The 24403-nt window shown below is 32.7% G+C and overlaps 1 protein-coding gene across 23 annotated transcripts in view; it reads right to left on the bottom strand.

Moving 5' to 3' along the window:
* Positions 1-24403, bottom strand: part of ADGRL2 (adhesion G protein-coupled receptor L2) — a 262905-nt gene that overhangs the window by 152881 nt on the left and 85621 nt on the right. Inside the window, exon 1 of one of the 23 annotated variants that reach the window (XM_033114123.1) lies at positions 23474-23505. The exons of the other annotated variants lie outside the window; for them this stretch is intronic. The gene's annotated coding sequence lies outside the window, so the exon portion shown is untranslated. Of the gene's footprint in view, positions 1-23473; positions 23506-24403 lie in introns of those variants that run through there. 23 annotated transcript variants of the gene reach the window in all.

Genomic DNA, 24403 nt, shown 5'->3' with positions numbered 1-24403 from the left:
CTCATATTTAGAAAAAAAATTTTATAGATAACTCTGAGTTCTCTATTTCACATTATCTGAGCTACTCTGCATTTTGCTACATGCTTCATGTATATCATATGTCATTCTATTAGCAGCACACTACATTTTATTATCAGTTCCCTATAATGCAACTTCAATGGAAAAGCAGTCAGATTCTAAATGGTTTGGAGTACTTACCACACTATAAAGTCACTACCTCGGTTTACCAACAAACACACCAAAAATAATTTAAGAAATTAATGTGAAGCTATTACCTAGTGTTTAAATATAAAGATCCATAAAATCACAGATGAAAGAAACTAGCAAGGTTTCTGCAGTAAGTCTGTTTTACCAAGCCTATAGTTTCAGACATAAAACTGCTTCTCCATATACGCTGCCTTAACCCACAATCAGCCCAGTTTGTTTTAGCTCTGTCTGAAAACTCTGAAGACAACTAGGCATCATGGTAAGGAAAGTCAGATGGGTATCATCCAGTTCGGAGTACACCTCAGATGCTTCTCTGTCCAAAGAAATAAGACAAAAACAAAGGAAAGAAAGCTTCCTCTTCTGAATGCCAAAAATGTTTTTAAAAGAACGAAACATTAAAAATTAATGTGATGGAGATACATGGCACACAATCCTGCAGAATTGGCTAGCTCTCTCTGTTCATTTTTCACTCTCAAAAAACAATACCAAACGTCAACCTGCAGTTCACAACTGCTGTGGCAAAGTCCCTGCCTTAAGACTGCAAGCTATTTTATGGAAAGCATAAAGAGAAGTCAGATAATTTCATGGCCTGTCACATCGAAAGGGCTCATCAATGAACAATTTCTTACAGCCTACAGACTGCTCAGTGATCTGATTAAGCAATTAGAATAATTTTAATGTGTGGATGAGGTACATACATTCATTACTACAAGTAAAATTCAGTGAGCCTTTGGAATGCTCCCGAGTCAAGCAAAGAATTCTGGTTGTAATGGGAACTTTCATTTCAGTGAACTGAAATGCATACAGGCTGCTTGCCCACATGCATAACTCTTGAACACATTTCCACTTTCTTAAAGCAACCCAAGATCAGTCTGTCTTCGGTCATCCACTCTTTGAAAGAGTCCTTGTTGGTGGGAAGAAAGGGAAGGAAAAAATCAGGGACTGATGACTGCCTTGTAGGAAACAGCTGCCAAGATAGGAAAACCTCTGTTTGTGAAGGGAGAAGGAGGAGGAAACCACACAACCAAGACCTCTTTTGTGGTCTTTGGCCAGGACAGAGTGTTTCATGAACAGATTTTAACTATACTAAAATTTCAATGTATTCTTAAGGTTGGAATGTGAAACAATTTTAAAAGTATGCTCTAGTCACTATGAGACAGTACAAATGATTGTTTCTAACAAACAGAAACGGTTCTGAAATGTAATAAAATCATGGCTTCTTTTACACAAATAAAGCTAAAGTCTGGCCATTTATTTCTCTGTGCAATAAGTAAAAAGAATATCAAATTTATTTTGCTCATTCTACAACCTATATCCAATCACTTTCACATCAAATAGAATTATTTTCAAAAGCTCAGGCTTTAAATGCAATTTTGAAAACTAAGTCAAAAGATTTTACCGCTGTGATGCAAATTAAAAACAATCTCCCATTAAAAAACGGCTCATGAAAATTGAAATACTTAGCAAACCACAATCAGCTAAGGATATAATAAATAAATAATCAAGTATGGTGAAACTAATCCCAAGAAAACAGTGCTCCTAAATCAAACTCGAGCCAAAGGACACTCGGGCAGAGATGCAGCCAACACTCTCTTCAAACTCTACAACTACTTGCAAAAAATGAGGCTCAGTAAAACCTTCTCACAATGCAAAACAACAAACAAAATCAGAAAAGGACTATTAAATTTCCTTTCAACCAACAGAAAAGATTATGTGAATCCCCATATTAATGACTATTTTGTCTTTAGATTTTTAGAAAACTTCTTCCCAAGAACTTTGGGGAGTAATTAAGGGTGTAAGAAAGGCACAGAGCGCAGATGAAACCCCTCCTAATGCAAAGTAACAGTTCTTTTCTTAATTATAACAGAAACAGAACATGTCTACTTGAACTGTAAATAACTGGAATTTCTTAACAAAATCAAAGCTACTTCTAATGTACAACCTCCTCCTTTTTCTTATCCTTCAAATAAGATTCAAACAATTTCATCCTCTTCTTGTTTCTAAAACACATGACATTTTCTACCAAAACCTCTCTCAAGATTTTTTTTTTTTTAGATCTAAGTATGCTATTACTGTGTCATGTAAAAAGCCAATTAATGCATCATGACTACTAAACCTTCCAAAGCTGAACAATGATTTCCAGGAATATGCCTCAGCGTTGTTTGTATCCTAAGTCCTCAATATACAGCTAGCTGTAGTCTTCCAGACAGTAACCCGCTTATATTTATTAGCTGCATTAATCATCCTGTGCTTAAAACCGTCAGCACTAATCAGTTTTAATATCTGTGTATTTATGTAACATTACCAGGAAATCCCATTTAACCCTATATTTAGAAAAAAATAAAAACCATTTGTTGATAAGTATTAATGAAAGAAGTAGAATATGCTTCAAACTTGTAAGAGGAAAAGATAATTTAAAATGGCCTAAAACTGGTTAACTAAGGTTGATATTCTATTAAGAGCAAAGCCGCCTTAGAGATTCACATTTAAAGCTTCATCTGTGATTTCTACTCATGGACACTGACTGAACTGCTGTGAACACTGGATTTTAAACCCAAAACAGCTGTAAGAGTGAGAAGCACAGGGAAAGGAAAGAGCCAGCCAAGCATTATACCTACCGAAGTCACCCCTACTTATTAGCATGCACTAATGCTGTGTAAAATGAAACATTCATGTGTTGGGCAAGCCTAAATTCTAACTAAGCACTTCAATGTACGTCAACTCTAAAGGAAAGCTAAAGATAGCTGTACAAAAATCAGTCTTTCTGATCTTATTTGTGCTAAAAAATTACAATCATTATGGGACAGAATTTACCAGCAAAAGAAAGATGCTTTTCTTTATTTTACCAAAACAAAACCGAAACAACAATGATAACAATCCCACTCTGCCCCCAGGCTGAGAGAATGAAAAATGTATTAGCTGCATGTCAAAGTAGCTAAACCTCATCAGGGTGGTGTTCATTTTTCAGAAATATCTTACGTGCAGTCCTTACAGGCCAGAATTTCCCCTCCTTGTTAACGTAAGAGAAAACACCAACAACCCTTGGGAGTTTTCTTTCAGTAAGTTGTCTAAGCAAAACCCTTGCTATCGCCAACCAGAAAGCCTTTTTTTAGCTCCATTCCATGTCCTTTGCGTTCAAGTTTATTAATATTTCCCTTCCCTCACAAGGATAAGGATAGGGGTTGGGACTGCTGATAGAGATTTGAAAACCATGTGGCCAACCACTAGTCACCACCCTCTTTCTCCGTTTCATTCCTGAGGACACTGACTGGTATCAAGTCTAGAGTAGTTTAATTAAACTATGCTAAAGTCCCTTTAATATTCATTATTGGGCTTACCCTTTACTGAAACTTCTTCGTTATTAGGAAATAAAGTCTCCTCTGAGAGGGCTTAGAGGAGGGGCAGAGGGAAAAAGAGTTCAGGAGATTCAGGAAAGCCCCCTGGTAAATTCCACTGCTTCTGCAGTAATAGCGGGGAGTCTGGCTGAGCATGCAAAAGAGGCTTGTCGCTGTGGACACTGGAGGCACAGCGCAGGGCAGCCTGCCATTCTCTTCATTAAAATCCTTCCAGTTGAAATAATAAAAACAAATGGCTGTCATTTTCAAACCAATGTAGGGAACGTTTTATGACTGAACATAAACTTGCAAATGAAGTTTCAAAAGGAAAAAAGCAACATGCCCAGTTCAAAATATTACCTTCTAGATCATGAAAACTTGATAGCTCTCTCAACTTTTCTACTGAAACAGGTTCGTAAATCCATTTGCTTAAAATATTTTCTATTTATTAAAATTATAACATAGAAGTTAGTTTTTTCCCCATTTAGGGGAAAGGGACAACTACTTTTAAATGGCATTCCTCTCCAACTTTAAGACATTATATTGCCCCTTCACTTTCCCATACTCCAGAATGCTCAAGCAGTTTTTTTGAGTTGAATACAAAATATGGGTACCATGGCTACAAGTATTTCCTGAGTGCCTATTATGTGTGAAATACTGTATTAGATACACATCACTAGTCCTTATGAGGTTAATATTATAACGGTCAGGAATATGAGGTTCAGAAAGCAAAAGTAACTCCACTAGCAGGTGGCAGGCCTGAATTCCAATCAGGGCTAATTATACTGCCCCCCCCTTTACCAATGGAGAACTCAGGGGATGCCTGAAACTTTGGATAGTACCAAACCCTATATATACTATGTTATTCTTTTCCTATACATACATACCTATGATAAACTTTAATTATAAATTATAAAAATTTTTGTGTATGTGGGCTCTCAAAATCTTAATTGTACTGTACTAACCTTTTTTATGATGATGTGACATGATAAAATACCTTATTGAGGCCAGAACTTTTACCTAATCATTGATTTCACCTAATGATTCAACTAGTCATTGTTCAGGCAAATGGGAAAGAAAAAAATCCCATGTTGTTCATGAGATGCAGTCTTATGTTTGGATCGCTGCAGGATCTTTTGTTCATAAACCATCGTTAGCAGCAATTCCCCAAATCAATGTTCAGATTCTCTCTTGGTCCATTTATCCAACCACTGAATGAAATAATAACGACCCAGGATCTGTTGTATATTAAATCATCCATAGCACCATCAGAGGTTTCTTTTAGAAGTAATGAGGTGATCTGACTAAAATATGTCAAATGATCTTACAAGTAAATATGAAAAAATTAACTATAATACATGTATACAGTTAGAAGTTGAAGAAAATTTTGTTATGTACACAGCACATTGCCTTTTGTAATCAATAAATAACACAACTCATTTGCAAACTATGTCAACATAGTATTATTTAAACTTGCAATTCTTACTTCTAAAATAAAGTAGGTAATACCCACATTGTAGTTGTATGTATGTCAGTTTAAGAGATTACATTCTAGATATTTTTTGATATTGAGTACTGAAGTGAGTGTTATTTATTATTTTTACCTTATATATCAATTGGTCCTGTATTAGGTTCCAAAGGGCTATAAAATAGATTAAAATATGATTGCTACCTTCAAAAAGTTAATAACCTTCTAAAAATTAAATACACAAGAAAAATAATAAGACCCAAAATATGAATTAATAATTGCTAAACTTCCCCAAACTTAATGGTAATAAATGCATTTTGTATGAAAATACTCAGAGAGAAGAGAATAAAAGCAGTTTCTGGACCTATGTTTCCTTTGAGAGGTGTAACTGGATTACCTAATACCATCTTGATGGTAAGAGCCCAAGGTGATGATAAACTCTAGAATACTGGCTTAATCTAACACTGTGCGGGTTTGGACAATTCACAAACATCTATACCTCAAGTTCGACAACTATCTATGAGGGCAGAAACACACAATAAATCTACTATTCCATTATTTTCCCAATTAGTCTATTTAGGTTTATGGTTCTGATTCCATCTTAAGTAATCTTAAGGAAGATTTTTAGGCGCTACTGCAATGTTTCACTAAGAGCTTACTCTTCTATCAAAATACGTGTTTCAGCAACTATTCTAATAATTCCACTTTTAAAATTACATCTAAAGAAGTTGCCATTTCCAAAAACATTTTTTGAAACTTTACAGATTATTACATTGGTAGCCATAATATAATAACCTGAGACTTATTCAGCTCACATATTTCACCCTGTGCCTCTGTGGGAAAGCTACACACGATCAAAAAGCAAGATGACATCCAGGCCTTCTTCCGCAAGAGCAAATTCCTCTGCCTTAGCCAGGGTTAATCTCCATCAAGCCTTGTGCCACACCATACATATCTGTGTCTACAAATCTGTGTCTAGCAAAACTAAATATAACAGCATTTTATTCATTTGTAGAGAAGAGGAATATATCAAGTATATATGAAAATTAACTTAGCATTAAAAATAAAGTTATAGTCTAAGTGAATGAAAAGAACAGACTCTTATTTCCAGTGATAGACTGAGTTTTGTAGGGTTGGCGTGGCTGCTTCCTTTAAAGAACATTACCATGTTTCCCCCAAAGACCCGGTCTTATATTTTGCTCCAAACGATGCATTAGGGCTTATGTTCAGGGGATGTCATCCTGAAATATCATGCTAGGGCTTATTTTCCAGTTAGGTCTCATTTTCAGGGAAACGTGGTAGGAGACTTAAATGGGAAGGCAAGAGAAATATTCATGGACAGAACTGTAAGAAACAGCAATGAACAGACATTTTGAATAGCTGTTAAATGTAAAAAAAATGAAAAACAAAAACTTCAGTTCATTAAAAAATTAAAATATATCAAGTTTGACATGTTAGTGCTTCGTAACTATTCAATCATGGAGTGGAGGAAGTGTGTGGCTTTTAGAAAAGGGGTTTTCAACTTTAAAATATAATTTTATAACCTCTGTTAAAATTTCAAATAACAGTAAGGCAGTAATAAAACAGCAATGTTTAACAAAAAAAATGTGGGTTATTAAAAATCTGAGAAAAAAATGACTAGAAGCTTGAATTACTTGCCCATTCGCTTATTTGGTGAAAAACTTATGTACTTTTTGCAATATTTCAATAATAATTAAAAATTTTCCAGTTCAGAAAACTGAGGAAAATATATCCCCTGTTGCTACTCCACATATAAAGAAAAGCAAAATACTACTGAATATGAATAATTACCAATGATAGTAGGTAACTAGTGATTCTTCAAATCTTTTAAGCTAAAAAACTGTCAGTAGTATTCCATTATGTTTGGAAAGATTAGAAGCAACGAGGAAACATGTAGACTGATAAGAGAGCAGGGATCAGTGAACTGTTTCTATAAAGGACCAGATAACAAATATTTTAGGCTTTAAGGACCATCAGTCTGTCACAACTATACAACTCTGCCATTGTATCAAGAAACCCACCAGAGACAATGGGTAATGAAGGAGCATGGCTGTGCGCCAACACTTTACTACAAAAATAGCCAGCTAGCCATAGCTTGCCAACCCTTTCTATAGATGAACAGGCACAAGATAGAGAGAACTGAATGCAGCTCAGTCTAGTAATGAACTGACTGATTAATTTAAATGTTAATGTAAAGGTAAATTAACCATGCTGGGATAAGGAAAATAAAACAAAGCAGCATTATAGTGACCAAAACAAATTAGTGTTTCAGTATATGTGAAACAGAGCCATAGGTACAGCTTACAGTGTTTAAGGAGAAACTCCAGAAAAGAAAATAAAAGACATTACCACAGTAACCTATCTTACTACTTTTTTGGCAGGAGAGAATGTAAAACCAATCAAAACACTCAGTAATGGGAGACTGAAAAGTAATGAGGTTTGGACAAGACCCCTGAGGTATTCGACCATTAGTATGATGGTTTCAAATAGCTGTTGGTAAAAGTGGCTTCAAACTCCTGAAATTTCTGTCACCACTACTACTCACCCATATGAAATACTGGATATATCCCAGTTCCACACTGTATTCAACAGGTAACTGTTTAATTCTAATTTGTTGAATGTCTGCTATAAAACTAAAATCAATCTTATTCCAAAAAATTATTAAGGAACAATAAATGCACACATTTCTTTTAGAGTAAGTATTTCTAGAGCCTTCCAATTGCCTACATCTAGACACTCCCCAAAATATTTTGATATTTTTATTTTCTGCAATCTAATGTTTCTTAAAATTGAAGTCATGCTGTAACATGCCATAGAATAACATTTCTAAGCTACAATGAACAGGTATCACATTAAAATACATAAAGGCTAAACTTTCCTATCAATTTTACATATAAGACAAAAGAGTGGAGAAGGTTACAAATTTTTAATAAGAGCATTATGGTAGTAATAATCTAGGTGTTTTACTGGAAGTGGATTACTGTAAATGAAATTTTAAAATGTCCTTTCCATTTTACAGATAACAAAATGACTTTTTTTCATGTCTCTCGCGATAAGAATAAATTTGCCACACATTTAAATGATGCCTTCACACTTCCCACCCGGGCTCATGAATTAATAACTCAGTGACATTAATACAAGAAGATAAATGATAAAAAGGTTAAGGCACATGGGCCAACCATACACACATACTTCTTTTAGCACAGTTAATACTTCTCTGCCAATTATAGCTAAAACTTTTTAACAGTTTTCAATAGCATTTTTACAATCTAAGTAGCAGCTTATGCACACACAATTTCACACAATTCAGGCTTAATAAATCTCCTGCTGATACCAAACAATCATTCTAGGGGATTAAAGTGCAACATCTGTTAACATTAATAATGTTTTATATAGTCATATGTATTAAAGAAGCCTCTATTATTAGTCCCTAAAAAAACCTTCCAGACCAATATACTGATTAAACATGAATTATACATACGAGTATATCCTTCAATTGGTAACTTATCATAACAAAGAAATACATTAGTGTGAGATGGTAAAAGAAAAAAAAAATCACACCGCCTGTAAAGTAACAGATTTTTTTTGAACCAAGCTTACTAAATGTGTACGGGTGTGCACACACAGATAAATACATACATAAATGAAATTACCTCAGTCTCTAATAGTTTTTAAAACCAAAAATCCCCTGGAGCATTTGTTATTCATTATAAATTTGGGTACAATATAGCTCTGGTAACATAAAAAGTACCGCACTTTAAGATAGTATACATTCCCTCACTGTTTCATTGATTCTTTCTCTGAAATGTCTTTATCCCCCCTTATTTCTTTCATTCCCTCTGCCCTAACCTCTTTCTCTCTAAACTTCTGCAAAAATCTCATGGCTGGTTTCTCAACCTCCATTCAGCTTGCCAACCTCCATTAGACTAATCTTCCTAATTTCACTCTAAACCATAAAAATGTGTAAAACTGGAACCAGTCCTAGACATCACTTTATATACAAGACAAAGAAAACACTTGGGGTTGTGACTTCACAAAGGCAGATCTCGGAACTGGCTGATTTTTGAATTTTCCTGTAAGTACACATATTATCTCACTGTAATTATCACAACACATGTACTACCTCTATTTTAACAACAGGGAAACTACAACTGGGGGCTGGAGAGGTGGCGGTAAATGGAAAGTCAAAAGAAAAGTGGCAAAAAGCAAAACCGGAAAAAAGGGCCCAAACTGATCTGACTTCAAAAATACTTAACCCAACCCTTGGCTTCTGTCAGATGCGGTTGCTCAGTAACTCTGAATATGCCTTTCAAATTGACTTTTAATCAAGGTTTTAATTTGTACCCATACAGAAAGCATTTCCCTCCTTTCCACCAAATGGAATTCTATAGAGACCTGATAGATTTAAAAACCACCCACGCCGCCGTAAAGCCAACCTGACCACCTCAAGCTGAGAAAACTTCTTCTGCAAATTCTTACGGTGATAATTTGTGTATCACTTGTACGGAAGTTGTTATTGGGTTATCTTAAAACTCTTCAACTAAGCTTTTAAATTGTTTTTTAAATCTCTTCTGTCAAAATTTGCACTATTTATCTTTCTTCAACATACATATCTTCAAACCAAACCAAAAAAATTTTCCAGGATACATACTTTGTTCTAGGCACTGACACTGGCATTACAAGCAATACAATGATGCAGAAGATAAGGAAATGAGCCATGGGCACAAATAACTTTACAAATGACTATAATGCAATTAAGAGAGTAAGTGCTCCATATGGACCACGGCGTTTGCACTTTGCTTCAATCTTGATTCTGATGAGTAGAGTAATATCCTGGTGATTAATACAGTGACTATATAATAAAGCAACCACATTTCTGGAAAATTATTATAATTTTAATGGGTTTCTTTTTTAGCTAACATCTATACTTGAGAATGACTATTCTTTAATTTCCTGTTATTCCTCTTTAACTATGAAGGTAATTCGATTTGGGGACCATAAAAGGCTTACCCTCTGTACCTTTCTTGACATATTTCTGCTCTTCCTTCTGCTTGGAATCCTCTCTGCCACTTGTTCCCTTAGCCAATTATGACTCCTTTTCCTAGACTCAGTTTAGGCTGATGTCCTGACTACCGCTTCCCTAAATCTCCACCACACACACCAGGGGAACACTGCCATTGTGAGCAAAGTACAATCCTCCCACTATCACAAAGTACCTGAAGTATTATTTTCAAATTAGTGTGAGCTAACTGAAAACAGAAACCACAGCTATAACCTCAGTGCCAGGCACCCTTGCAAAATGACTGGCAAATAGCACATAAGAAATATTTTTGACGGAAAGGAAATAAGTAGGTAAATAAGGAAGAGAAAGGGAAGAAGGGGTGAATGAATAAACTGAACTATGGGAAGTCAACAAACATGAACAGTGGAAAGGATAAAAACAAGTAAATGGAATTCAGCAACTTAAGTGTAAAACTGAAACATAACTTTTTAAAACTGGAAACAAACTTAGAGATCAAGGATTTTTCCCCCCTACTTGGGACTATTTTTTAATTAAATGTTTAATTAAATATTGAGGAATGCCAATGTATAACAGATAATAAAAATGGCTAGTTTTCAGCAAGTTTATCATTAATTGGTATAAAATACCTTATCATATTTATCATTTATATGTCAAATCAACTCCCTTCAAGGAAGAGTTTTAAAAACCACAGAGCCCCCTCATTACAAGAATGAGGAACCAGAAAGGTCCACAATTAGAGAGCGAACTAAATCTATAACTCAAGTCCAAACAAATTCCAATAGAATAATCCCTTGATGAAGTTTTTCTTTAAAATATTTGAAAATTTAATAATATCTACAAAAACAGTTTAAAGTGTTAAAATAATTTAAAACTATTACAAAAACAGCAAATTTTATAAAACTATTAAATAAACCTAATAAATCTGATTTTAAATAAAAACAGGATAGGGAAAATAAACAAATTTGACATTTATTTTCAAGGTAGACTAAAAATGTTAAGATAATTTTTATTGCAAACATTTTTGCCAAGGTAGGCTTCCACAGCTACACATTTTCCTAGCAATATTTTGAATTTGAGAAAACAGTTTCCAACAGTAAAATTCTTCCTAAAAGTGAAAATTCTGAAATAGAGGGCAGCATCCACCATCGAGAATGAGGAATAAAAAAATTAAAATCCACCTCTCTTTTCTCCTCCAAAATAATGTGACTGACATTAGCACTCCAATGTTAATGGCTTATGTCTCACCTCTCTATGAAAAATCAGTAAATTTCACACTGGGAATTAAAACTTCAGCCATCTAATTATTGCCTATAATGCATGTGGCACTGCAGTTTTGTGTTTTGTGTGTTTTGTTTTTAGTACTTATGACTTACTGAGGCTGTTTTTTTAGTATTTATTACTTACATGGCAACTTCGAAATCCTAACTTTCCACCTTCCTCAGACCAGCATTTGCAATTTGATTAACTTTAATATACGAATCAAGCATTGCCAATGAAACTAAGCAGCTTGTTTGCAGAAAGATATCTGAATACTAAATATGAACTTTAACAGGTTTTAATAATTAAGACTCTGTAAGTGGTATCATATATGTGTGTCCTAATTTAAGAAGACAGGAGTCTCACATAATACTAATCAAACTAAATACAAAAAAAATTGTTTTGGCATTTCACTAAATTAAAATCTTGAAACCCTACAGCTACAATGTACAGATTTAGATTTTATTAATACTTTAAATCAAACCACAGTTACTATTCAGTTTCATACAATGCAATTTATAGTAGTCCTCTGTTGTAAATGCAAGAACACAATGAGATTTTCCTCAGATTTTAGTATTAGTCACTAGAAGTCATTTTGGAAGGTAAAACAACCACCCACCCAGCCCCTAAAAACTATCATTTCACAATGAAAAGGTAAAGATAATCCACCTGTGATATCTAATTACCTATGGAAGATAGGAATTGTGGAAGAATGGCTCCTTGCATATAGGAAAATATGTCTGATGCTAAAATTTGGGCCACTTTTGCTGTAAGTTTATATGAGATATTAAATGGCATTGTTTCCCTTTGCTAAATGACTAAATGGATGTTAAAATATTTTGTTGAAACTTTACGTATTTTATCTTATGAATAAGCATTAAAAATGTCTTTTAAAACATTTCTATTATATCTTTATGGCTTCCATAACCAACTAAATAAAATTCACATTACAGTACCAACAACCATATTTAATCTCCACTTATTTCATGTTGATTACCTTATGCGCATCTGTCTTCTGCATGACTTATCCACCAACAGAAACAAGAAGCCAACCTTCATACCAGGACATGTGCTGACAAGTATCCTCCACTTTCTTTTAAAGCTGGTAACACATGGGACAATCCTAATCACTGGGATGATTTGGGGGCAGGGCTATGAGTGCAGGTCATAAAGAGTTAAAGGCGCTGGAAAGTAAAGCCAGAAAATGGTGCCTTAAGGAGAATGTATGTAAGGCATGAATTGCACAGGGAAATGAAAGGAGATGAAACTGAGATGTTAGTTTGGGACATGTTATTAAAGAGCCTAATCTGCTAAAATTAGATTGTATCATGTAGTCCATAAAAGCTGTTCCTATTTTTGATTGAGAAAGTGTTCTATTTTCTTGCTAACTCCTTAGGCGGTGTAACCAGTGAACTAGGGTGGGGAAATATTGGAGGAAACAGAAACGTGGTTAGAAGGTGTAGGTAACAGTCCAGGTGAGGCCATGGCAGTAGACAGATGGGAAAAGTTTTGTCATGGGCTAGAATTTGATGATTGATCGAATGCGGGGTAGAAGAGCTAGGATCAAAGCCCAGGTTCTAGACAAGTGGTTCATTTCTGCCATTCATCTGCTTGAGAGCAAGAGAGGAGGAATGAACCCATTTTTAGGACAGTGTTCTGAGGTTGAGGGGTATGAATTACACCAAAAGAATAACAGTGCACCCCAGATTGCTTCAAGTTGATATGTATGTTTTTAATGTGATATTTGCAAAAAACTGTAATTTTGCTTCCTTTATGGATGTTTCCGTAAAATATTCTTGAGTATATCCTGCTTATGTTTAAATGATATTCACGTTTTTTCTAGTGCTGATTTAAGTAAAAAACTTGATTATATGGATGTAAGGCTATAAGATTTAGGTTTTTGGTTTATTTTATTTGAAGTTTCTACAAGGTAATCAAAACTACAAAGGTCAAGTTATTATAATCTGGTTACTGAGAAATCTTTATTTTGTGAAAGAATACTTTTGTCAGTTAGACTTGTTGACTTACTCTCTTCACGGTCATTTATGTAACATTCTTTACAGCTCTTTAACCAACTAATTTGATATTCTTAGGTTTCCTTAGATACCAACCTGCCTATTTTCGGAAAATTTAGTAGTCAAGACTTTTTAATTTTTTAAAAATTTACTGCAATTTTGCGTGTCTTTTTCTTTTGTTATCATGAACTCATATATTTATTCTGTTCATAGGAAATGTCTTAGTTACATCTTGTTTATTGTAAGAATAATGAAATCGTCTCAATAGCTTTCAATTCTTTAGATTCAGCAACTTTTTTAAGGTTTTATAGCTGATCCTTTGTATCCAGTTAATCATGGGCGACAAGGCTGAAAACAATAACCAGAAGTACCTATCATCAGTGATTAACTCACAGTAGGCTCTCAATATATTTCTGAACAAACAGTTATTGATGATGATGAAGATCATATAACTTGCCCTAGAACCTAACCAGTTTCATATTCCTGTCATGAATATAGGAACGATAAATAATAAAAGTACTGCTTTTTTCCATGCTAATCCAAAAGTATTCTTGCTTCCATATAATAAAGTGTATGTGATGCTGTTATCATAGTGCTTAATAGAATTGCATACATGGAAAGCTCTCCGTAAATGCTTGTTATTATTATCATTATTGATGTGGACTAAATTTGGTTCACATTAGTTCATATATTTAAGTGCCTTGTGTCTTTCAGCATCCATTTTGACTCTAGATTTGTTTCGTCTTTTTCCGCTCATTTCTGTTTGGGAGATTCTTCCTGCTTTTCTCAATTATGCTTAGGGTTTTCTATTGGTTTTGTTTGTTGCAGAGTTTTCTGTTATTTTTGCTATCTTTAGATGACAAATCAGCGACTGACCTGACTGGCCTTTGTCAAAATGAGTATTCTGATATTGAAGACAAGAAGTGGTGATGTGTCCACTTGAAAATATCAGTACTTTCTGCTTCCATTTCTGCTATATGATTAAAAGGATGGTATTCATCATTTTACTTCTATAATTGATACCTGATTGAATTACATGCAAAGCATGCAAGTAGGACTCTTTTTTTGTAGTTCTTCTCCCTGACCTACACTCAGCCCTGCCCCCAAATCATTCCAGTGATTACTAGCGATGTATTACTAGTGTTAAAAGAAAGTGGAGGATAGCGCCTAACCTCCTCCTCAAAAAGCCTGCATCTGACAAAATCCTTCTCGGCCTTCAGATCTACATATATGGGGTCTCTTTATCTCCATACTACTTATTTTCAATTCACTCAAGCTACCCTATATTTCCACAGCCTTTCCTCCGCACTTCATGTTGGCATGTCATTATACTATGCCTTAGATTATAATTATTTGTGGATATGTCTGTTTTTCTCATGAGATTATAAGTACCTAGAGAACACAGCCCTTATACAGGACATTTCTCCAGGCAGAGCCTTAATAAAATGCCTGTGGGTCTAAAACGACTGGAACTAAAGTCCAGAAGTTAATGAATTAACTAGATGAAATGTGCTTACAGATAAAATTGTTCTTGTAAAGGGTAAAACAATCAATATTTAAAAACACAGACTGTAAGACCAATGCAAAGAAATGCATACTTTTTTTGGTCTGGCAATTTGGGCTAACTTGGTGCTTAAAATTTCTGTCCCTTTTTTAAAACAACTACATGTGTGCTGCCATAATAACCTCTGTGGCATTGTAGGAAACCAAAAATACCATCTTCAAAGTAAAATTCAAGAAATTATAAATACTGTGAATTAGGAAAGTAAATCCAGGCCCTCACCTGTCATTTACACACATGGAGCATTGCTGGGAATGGTTATTCTGATTCACAGAAGCACAATGTACTTTAAGAGAACATACCAACATATGAAATGAATTTTTCAAAAGATAATTTGGGTATGACTTTTATTTTAATTTGATTCTCAAAAGAATTATTTTACATAGTAAGAATTCTCCAGTACTGTGCATCTTAACATTATTTATCTAAATGTATCCTAGCTATGGGAGTAAGAGATAGGATAATGGCAAAAATTGAATCGCTCTGGCTTGGTTAGTGGTATCTTCTGGCCTTGAGAACTCAACTACAGATTGCACAACATAGAAGGGTGACAAGGCTGCCGAAATATAAGATTTACTTCATTCAAATATACCTTTATAATCTCAGTTGTACTCTATCAATGTCCCAATAAAAACTGGCTTAAAGAGTTTGTTAAATTAATAATGCACTCTTTAATATACATTAATTTCAAAGATGGAAACATCTGCCTTTCAGCTAAATGACCAAATATAATGTTGATCATTATATTTAGAATTAAGAACAGGTTTCAATTTTATAAAATTAGTAATATTTATATATGTTAAACCCAAAACTGCGCTGTTCTAGATTTATTGTTCAATCTGCTGTTCTTGTGTAGAATCAAAAGTCCATATAAAGGAAACTCACTATTAAAGATAAGGAGCTTCTAATTTCCACTGAATTACTTGTTAAAATATTTTTTAATCTATCCATAAATCTTGCAACAACAAAAACATAGACTGAAGTCCTGCTGTTTCTATACAGCTGTAGTAAGTGATTTCAAAAAATCTTAACCTAGATGTTAAACATTTAAATTTCATCAATTTTTGACTACATGTTAAAATGATGTAAAATACTGAAGCTTTAATAAGGAATTAATGCTTAAAAGATTAAGCGGAGCTTTAAAAATTCAGAATGGTACAGCTGTGATACAGTCCAAAAGTTACCCTTCACAAGCAGTGTTAACGAAAATTTTAACTATTTAGTCAAATGTCAATACTGTTTCCCGGGATCCTTCCTAATATTTTTAGTTTCACTTTCCAACTACTTGAATTATTGATACATTTTATAGCTCCCTATCTAAAAGTCTATCCTTATACATGGTTGCATATACTTTTTACCTTTTTCAAACCTCTTTCAATATAAATTAATGTCAACAAATTAAAATATTGCAAGTACCACAAAAGTTTATCGAAGTCTTAGATTCTAATAGAAAAGGAGACAAGGTGAGAAAAAAAATCAATGCTTAAACCTTACACATAATGCAATAATTTATAAGTTTAGGTGACAAACAGAGCCTAATTTTTAACCAGAGAAACAAAATCAAGACAATGGTAAATCCTGGCCAAGAATTAATACATATATTTGCCTTACCATATTTTGGTTGAAACTAATCTAAATAACACAAAGTAGGATGGCAGGCCAATCACAGGCATCAACTGCACTATGGAGTTGCCCGTACACATCATTTTTATATACAAACTAGCTTTTTCTTTTAAAATCATTTTATTCATACACAAATTTAATTATAGGATGGCAGTATATATATACACATATTATATGTACATATATGTAACACACACATACACACACTCCTCAATCTGTCATTTAAGAGGCTTGAGTGAAAAAAACTTCTTTAGTGGAGAAAAAAAGTACAGGAAATAAAGTTTCTATTTTGTAGGCTGAATAAGAGTAGGCAAGTATAAAAAAGACTGCTTATATGTACAATGGATAATCAATTATTAGACCAAACATTAAAAACATCATTTATTAAGAGTTGGATAATGCCAGACATGAAGGTATGGCAAATACCCTTTTGATAATTATGGAGGCTTCATCTGTATTAGGTCATATGGAAACACTCTAAAGAACATCAACATATGATTCCACATTAAATAAAAAACCTATACAATGATAGCAATCCCTAAACTTATATGTTGGCTGTTTTTAGGAGGTCAAACACAGCTTGGGAAGTCAAATGGAAAATGTGATTTAATTCTTTTTAAAAAAGAGAACTAAGACCCTTAGCCATCAATCCAGCAATGAGTAACATCAAGTTATTAAAACATCTGAAGAAAACATGCTGTCACAAGAAATATCAAGAATATTAACATATACAAAATACTGACGAAGTGTTCTTAAGAACAGTGCAAAAAACATCTGATAATATCATCAATTTTATAAATACATTAGAGTTTGTGATGGCATTCTTTATAAACAGGCAAAATCAATTTTAATAAAGTAAGCTAACAAATTAAAGTTATATTTTAGTTTATTTTCAATTAAAAGTTAACATTGTGGTTTAATTGCAACCTTGTGGATTTGCTCCTCTTGATTTTCACAGAATTAACAAGGCAATATAGAGAAATGAGGCTATTAGTGTATGTAATATACAAGTTTCTCTGAATCCTTAAAATACGTAAGCAACAGTTATATTACAGACGATTCAATTTAGTATTGTTCTAAAGAGTTCTAATTCTTACTCTCCGATTTTTTTAAGGAATATTCTTAAACTATTAAGAATCAATTCTAAATGTTTTTGAAAAGTGCAACTCCAGAAAATGCAAATTCTAAGATACTTAAGATTTGTTTGAGGATCTTTTAATCATGTAATATTATTAACAGACTAATAATTGTTTTAGTCTCATAAAATATATTTATTCTCATTTAACAAAACCATGTATAGTTTTCCAGGCTGAAATGGTGGGAGAATCTATGTACTTAACATATTAGTAACACAAGGAAATTAATAAAAAATAAAAACATACGAGAGGTGTAAAAGAGTGACTGCATTAAAATAGGCAAACTATAAAAGCGATGTTTGACCACCAACTTCATTTTATTATTGTCACCATGATTTTACAAAATATTTTATACACACGAATCAACCCCAAATTCTTATAAATACAAAGATAGAAAAGTGTTTTTGGAGTGTATTCTTAAATACCTTAATGTGTTGCAGCTGCTACCTGAATCCCACATGGCAAAAAGCTAAAACATAGATGTTCTTAAAGTGTAATTCAAATAATTTCAAAGGTCCAGGTATTTATTTTTGCATTAGCCAACAGCTATTGTGGGCCAGTAATTACGACCAAGAGATAATAAATCATTTGTTATGATACTCTGACAAGTAGCAAAATCCTGGCCTCAGCCATTTCCTTGAACATAAATTAACTTTTTATTTTAGGGCATCTGATATAACAACTACCTTTCTGCTTTGACTTATATTTGGTCAAAATAAAAATGCCTTTTGAATCAATAATTTGATTTAACGAGCATTAAACATAAACTCATTTTTAAAAACCATTACACAAAACCTCAATGATTAAATGAGTTTTCTTCTCCTTAAATATAAATCTCAAAAAAGGCACTTTTACCAATCATATGTATATAAAAATATGGAAACCATACAAATAGAAACAAAATTATCCATAAGGAGAAAATATCAGTATTTTTATTTCCAATTTGGAATATTTCCTTAATTGTGCTGTTGACTTTTATATAAATTATATAACAATTATATTTAAATTATGAAGAAAATATGATCTTATAATTTATTCCTTTTTAAATGTACAGAAATTTAATATTCTAAGATTTTAAAATTTCACTCTTCAGTACAGCTTTGAATTAGCAACATCATATGAATGCCACAAAACTGTACTAAAGTGTATGTAATAAAAGAGTTTTAAACCTTTGTCAGATTTTAGCTTGAAGAAATCAACAAGACAAAAAGGAATGTCTTTGAATCATATAAAAAGCAAAAGGAAACTAATATTATTTCTCTGTTTTTGTAATTAAAATGAAATCCTGGCAACCTAAAATACATTTTTTCCCCCAATAGTTATTAAAACATGCAGATTCACAGTTCTGCATTCCAGACTCTTTAAATGTATATAGGTACATATACATTTAAATAAGTATTTTTTAGTAACATGTTTTGTTAACTTCAGTTTAAACTGTTAACATGTTAAGATATTTTACTCTTGGTTCAAAGAGTATAAAACATCAAGTCTTTTTTTAACAGGAACTTCCACTTTTATAAAATTTATATTGAAACAGAATATTTCAAATCTATATTCATAACACATTCCACCCTTATCTGAAGAATTACTCTTTGTATTATATTCTACTCATAATATAGTTTTTTTTTTTAAATCTGCTCAAATAGATGCAGGAACAATTAATGCATACAACATTTAATCTTAACATATATACAAATGAGCTGAGGATGATATATAATTCATATTATTTTTTATTATTCATTCAAGAATATTTAATAAAAAAATTCTTTGAAAACTTGCAAAGAATGTCTGAGTTCATTTAAACTAAAAAGCAGATGCCCATTAACTTCCTTGTTATAAATATGCCCAATATAATACTTTAACAATAATTTCATTAACATTACAATAACAAATTTTCTTTGCAGTGGTTTCAAATTTCACTAATTTAAAAACCACTCCAGTAGTGTACCTTCAAATTAAAGACAGAACAAGTAGAACTTACCTTAGCTGTGCCTTTCTTTCTAATAACCTCACAGAAGTTATGTACTCCGTGACAGTTACTGTTCCTCTAGTAACAAATTTCCTGGAATGAATTCTCTAGTAACCCTTACCTCACTGTGGAGGAAGGTGTGGTATTTGAGGGAAATGGATAATGAACTGTATATTGGATTCCATTTTCCGGTGCCTTTTATATTTAACACCAACTATGATAAATCTCTTTTTACCATATTAAGACAATGAAGTAAACTTGGCAGTACAGGAGCCTATCAATAATCCTATAGACAAGGTGCATTTTGTATACTTTTATTAAACATACCATCGTAATCCTATTGAAGTGTAATTGCTATCGCAAGCATTCTCTTACCCTGATGTGAAAATGCTCTGCATAAATGTTGCACTGACTTGTTAAGATAATACATGACCATGCTGAGAGGGTAGTATTTATGTAAAAGCCCATGCCCGTACCAGAAATCTCTTTGTTAGACAAGTTTCCTTACTTAGAAGGTCATTCTGTGCAAAAATAACAATCTGACTTTTCACATTAGTAAAGATAAGCTAATAAAATAATAAACCCACAGCAATGAATTTCATTAAGAAACAAAGCCTCTCAAAACACAAAATAAATATTTTTGTCATATCATTCCTTGGTAATCTAAGGGAAAAATGAACTATTACATCTCTTTTCATAGATGCATAAGTAGAAACCCTTTCTTTTTTCCAACAAGCAAATTGTGAAATTAAGTTACTACACCAAAATGTAAAATCAAAAATAACGATTCATTTTTCAGTAGAATTTAATGTAATATCTTATATCCTTAAATTTCCCAATACAAGCATATATATATACATAAGGTGAAAAATTTTGCTCACTAAAAAGATCCAAATGAGACTGAACGCTTTTTTTCCAGCTTGATTATCAAAATACCTAACTGCAAAACTATCAAGTATTTCTTAGCATGCAGCTTATATTTCTTAGAAATTTAGTTGACACAGTGTTCAGGAATATAATTCAGTTTTTAATCAAATACTGTCTACCTTGCCTGCATTCACTTTTTTCCAAGTTAGCAGTTTTCTAAACCATTCAGTATTCGGTCCTTACTGGTAGTTTTTCTGTTTAAGTGTCACTGCATTAATGGGTCCATTACTGCAAGTAAAAATCATTAATCCAAAGTGATCATTTTTATTTTTAGAAAAGAACATATGCAACTAATCTAATTTGATCTGTTAATTAAATGTAGAGGAATGTAATTTACTACTTACTGTTTAGTGATCGTTTTTTATAATATTCTACATAATCTGGAAAATTATCTTTAAAATTTGGATCTTTTAACAGTTACTAGATATTTAAACAAGACATGGTTCTGCAGTCATCCCTCCAGAGCGTTAGCCAATCATTAAAAAAAGGTAGAATCTCAAAATGAATCTGATTCATTATCTTCATTATCTTTTCAAGTTATTTTTACTAACTAAGAAAAGGTAAAAGGCACATTTGTTAATCTGTGAATACAAGGAATAATACGTGGCGTTCAGTATATTAAATTTCATTATAATTGGCTAATCCCAAAATGCTTTACGTTCCTTAAAACAACTTTTGTCAAACAAAAATAAATAATGTTAATAAAATATTCAAATGAGAAATCACCAATTTACACTGCCTTGATTATTTTATCTCATATACAAGCTCCCTCTGCAGGTAGTAACAAGGGCTAGCAAAAATATTCTAAACATGTAGGCAGTTGCAGGTCACCATTGTATATAAATACTATTATCTAGCATTGTTTCCTCCTCCTTACCAATTATCTGATTAAAATACCTGCTCCTGAAAATTTGTGGTTCAACATGATTATTCTTGTCCTTCATCTTGGTTAAGAATGCAGCTTGAACAGGCAGGATATACAAACTTTTCACAAAGTCACCCAAGAGCTACTCTCACAAGGTGTATTTCAAGGAAAAGAAAACATTACTTTGTTTACACAGCACCAGTCTAAAATGATAGACCACCCAAAACAAAGCTGTCCAACCCGTTTATCTGATGCATCTTCTGATTGCAAAGTAAACAAAGGTGGCATTTTAGGATTAATTTACAGTGAAAGATAAAAGATCAATTTTAAATAAATGGAGTAACAAGTATATTTTCTTCTCATTTAGAATAATCTAAAACTTAAAGCCAGAGAATATTTACCTCTGAAAATCTATTTTCATTAACTCGATACAGAAAAAGAAAAATTGATTTGGTTTGCAAAATGTTCTCTACCCTTCTGTATTATTTTTTTCAGAATCTGTTTTAGATTTCTGTTTACACACTCTCCTCTGGCATATTCCTTTCCCAGGTAAAAAAAAAAGAGCTAAGAACCATTTTAAGGTCTTGAGGGCAATGTGTTACCAAAAAAAATTGCTGCACAACAATGTTGATACCCCCTCTTTCAATATTTCCCCCTTGCAGAAATTTGAGGCAAATTCCGTTAGATTTACCTATCCATGAACTGACAGGCTTATAAACAGTGGCTTTTTAAAAACTAACATCCTTATTAAACAAGTGAAAATTATGAAAGATATACTAAATTTCATGCTAAAACATACAGAAATATCATACAGAGATACCACTAAAAAATATTTTCCACTTAAAGAAAACAGGGTTAAAGGAAAAGGCAACTTATAACAAGCAGTGTTTTTCAGTGAGTTTTTTTGCTTAAAGAGAAGTAAAATTGTTTCACTTATATTTTTAAATAATGAGGCTGCAGACCTAGTTTAAAATCAGTAACAATATGAGAAGTGGCTTCCATCAAGGCTATGCTTATCAAACATAGCATTTGCAGCAGGAAAAAAACAAAGAAAGGGAATGTCCCTATTATTGTCTATACAGCTCTCAGGAGAATGCACAAAATATCCAAACAGTATTGTTCTCATGACAAACAGAACTTTGAAAAAGACAAAATCAGTGAAATGTCCTTAGTAAAAGTGAAAATGTCTAGGACATCCTAATTTTGGTATAATTTGTGTTGATGCATCTGAAGCAAATTGAAGTGTTTTAGAATTACATTCATCTTTTTAAAAATAGAAGACAAGATATATAAAAATGCACCAATTCATTTAATATATTAAGCCTTTGTCAAATTCTATGAAAATACTGAGATACAAATACGTAAATTCACATCACAAAATCAATGTTTCCCAAACTGTCTGGGACATGAACTACAGGAAAGCCAGAGATTTTAAGAATGAAAACACACCATAAGCATCTTGAGATTAAGAACACAAAGATGAGTGGATCAAATACTATATAAAAAATGTGTTCTACAACTTCTAATCAATAATCACAGTAATAAACAGTAAAAAATGGTAGGCTTTTAACACAGAGGAATAAAATTTCCATGTGGAAGGTGCCAGAAGTAAAGTACTAATTCCAAATAGAAATACTTTTCTTCAAAGTAAAGATACAGAGAAAATCATTTCAACATTTTTATGTAAATTGTAATCGAAAACTGATTAAATAAATATAATCTACATGAAAACAAAATACATATCAACTAAAGACTGTATGTAAAATTTTGTAATGATTCACCTATTATATGGAGAACTGATGTTATAATATTGAATTTTAAGAATAAATGATTAAAATTAGAACTCACATTATAAACAAAAGAGCGAATTCGTTTGCTCCCTCTATAGATGGATACTATTTACTACCCTCTACAGGATAATATAATACATTAGTCAAAAGCAAGGTCACCCTAGCCTGCCCCCAAGAGCCAAGAACCATTTTTGACAGTAATTGGGGTTAGATTATTCTGTCATCTAAATCCACAGCAACAATCAACAGAGGTGTGGATTGATGTAAAATACCTACAAAACGATGCAAAGTGTGGACAGAACAAGCATTTCATGGTCCAAAAGACAGGAAATACCTTTGAGAACAAAACAGATTAAAGAAGTTATATTTTCAAAATCAGTTTAAAAACAGCTATCTTAATCATACATATTTCACATTTTAAACTTGCATTTGCACTAATTTTTAGCCACTGTCAATAAATATTGATATACACAAAGGAAAATATAAATTGCATGCTTACGTATGTACATGTATATATAATAGTATGTAACTTGACCATGAAAGGAGTTAGAGTTTTACCTAATAGCTGAGAGAGCAAAGCCATTTTCCTTTTAGTAAGAGCCTCATGATGCATTACTCTTCACTACTACAATGGCCAAAGATTTTATTTCTTCTTCCAGAAAAAGATACAGGGTTGTATCTGGTCTTGTTCTAACAAAATAATGTGTGTTTGAATTGATCTCAGTCTAAAGTTAAACATCTTTTCAACTTCTCCCATCTCTCACAGCCAAGAACTAATAGTTCCTTTTTTATCTATTTCTTTTTTCTGTCAGATTAAAAAAAAACATATTTTAAGTTACTCAATGCATCTTAAAACAGAACTAAAATATGGTAGTATTTCAGGAAGTTAACTTCTGCTTAACCTGCCTGCTTTTTACTAGTATATTTCTATTTTTAGTGAAGTATTGAGTCTATCCTTTAAAAAAAAAGTCTCCCAAAGATTTTTCAGCTTTAAGTTCGCTTCTTTTAAGGCAACTAATTTCAATACTGAAATTCGGAGATTAAGGTATAATCCCTGTGTGTGAATTTAAATGATTTTAATGTACTTCTCACAGATTGAAAAAAATCAATGACAAGACCAACAAGGGCTCGTTTCGCTCAGCATATGTTTTTTTGTCAGGTAGTGATTAATGCTGTGCTCTGTAGAGGGAGACATTACATCCGGGC

This window comes from Rhinolophus ferrumequinum, chromosome 9 (genome assembly GCF_004115265.2).
Source record: "Rhinolophus ferrumequinum isolate MPI-CBG mRhiFer1 chromosome 9, mRhiFer1_v1.p, whole genome shotgun sequence".
Classification (NCBI taxonomy): domain Eukaryota; kingdom Metazoa; phylum Chordata; class Mammalia; order Chiroptera; family Rhinolophidae; genus Rhinolophus; species Rhinolophus ferrumequinum.
This window is presented reverse-complemented; position numbering and strand designations above follow the sequence as displayed.